The sequence below is a fragment of the Nematolebias whitei genome, chromosome 8 (genome assembly GCF_014905685.2).
Source record: "Nematolebias whitei isolate Nwh7 chromosome 8, NemWhi1, whole genome shotgun sequence".
NCBI classification, from domain to species: domain Eukaryota; kingdom Metazoa; phylum Chordata; class Actinopteri; order Cyprinodontiformes; family Rivulidae; genus Nematolebias; species Nematolebias whitei.
The window spans coordinates 1,359,177-1,360,886 of NC_056505.1; the positions used below are offsets into that span (position 1 = coordinate 1,359,177).

General features: G+C 37.8%; 1 protein-coding gene across 1 annotated transcript in view; it reads left to right on the top strand.

The window, feature by feature from the left end:
• Nucleotides 1-1,710, top strand: part of LOC119412961 (protein unc-13 homolog B) — a 141,509-nt gene that overhangs the window by 127,837 nt on the left and 11,962 nt on the right. The gene's annotated exons all lie outside the window — the stretch shown is intronic.

A 1,710-nucleotide genomic window follows, 5' to 3' on the forward strand; every position in this document is an offset into this window, starting at 1 on the left:
ACATGATTTAACGTGTGGTCTCAGTGGACCTTACATGATTTAACGTGAAAGGAAAAATGATACTGGTGCAGAAAAAGCCTTTCTACGTGATGAGCGAGCCAATAAAAAAATAAAAAATAAATAAAAACTCCATTCCTTGATGGACATTGAGTCCCTGGGAGACTCTTTTTAGAGTTGCTGGCCCCGTTTAAACCAGTCAGAACTGGGTTATAATTTCATTATAATCCCGTCTCTGAGCAGATCAAATAACCCAGGGTCAATCCAGATAAAAATACTAACAACTCTATACTGTGTACTTTATATTCTGTACTCTGTAATAAGAACCCATAAAAATACATCAAATATTTTGTTTTGTTCTGAAACATTTATCTCAGAAATGTCCTTCAGCTGACTTTTTTTGTTGTTTTGTGCTACGTTTCATTTATAACTAGTGCCTCACTAAACTTAGCTTTTAACTGTTGTTTTGCTAATTTTAGCTTTGAGATACTCTTCTGATGTTTTTATAGCTACAGTTTTGTTAATTTTTAAATAAATGTTGAATGAATTAATTAATTCTTGATTTTAGCTATTACTTTGCTACATTTAGCTTTTAGCTATGGTTTTCCATATTTACCTTTTGTCTGTGGCTTTGCTAAATGTATCTTTTAGCTACCTTTCTGTGACATTAGTTCACAGCTATGGCTTTGCTTATTTTTAGTTTTGTTTACTGTTTTACTGTTTTGCTCCATTTAGCTTGTAGCTACAGTTTTTCTGATTTTAGCTTCTCGCCACAATGTTGCTAATGTTAGTGTTTAGCTACAATTATTCTAAATGTGGTTTTTAGCTTTGTATATATATATATATATATATATATATATATATAGCCTTTAACTATGGTTTAGCTATTTTTTGCGTTTACCTACTCTTTTATTTTTTCCACCTCAGCTTAGCAGATTTAAGCTTTTAGTTAATGTTCTGCTGAGTTCAGCCTCTGTTCTTCTAGTTGTAGCTTTAGCAGTTAGTTAAGTTTTTCTGCAGCAGGTTCCTTCAGCTGTCGATGCCACACCCGTTACGTTTCCACATGGGGAGTTTTCTTTGTTCACGTTTTGTCTCTCCTAAAAGGCTAAAAACTTCCGAGAATTATTTTCAGGACGTCTCAGATTCCTCAGAACTTTTCTGGGCCCAAACCGGTTTTCTCCGCTCCACAGTGGATTTGTTAGGTCTTCGGCTGTGGTTTGGACCCGTGTCCTTTAAACGTGCAGGAAGCTGAAAGTCATCGGCCCTCTTCAGTCCACTTAGAGGTTCTGGCTGAGAGCCCAGTGTCCCTTAAGAAAATGAACTGTTTCCACAGTTAGTGATGGAGATGTTTCATCAGGATCCATTTCTGCAGAGGAGGAGTCAGGTCCTGCATCATAATCAGTTTCTTCATACGACGGCTGAAGATGATTTATTCATGCTTTGGATCAGAACTCCTCAAGGACACTCTGTGCTGCAGCAGAACACACAGCAGAACCTACAGCAGAACACACATCAGAACCTACAGCAGAACACACATCAGAACCTACAGCAGAACACACATCAGAACCTACAGCAGAACACAGAACAAAACACACAGCAGAACCTACAGCAGAACACACATCAGAACCTACAGCAGAACACACATCAGAACCTACAGCAGAACACACATCAGAACCTACAGCAGAACACAAAGCAGAACACACACCAGAACAC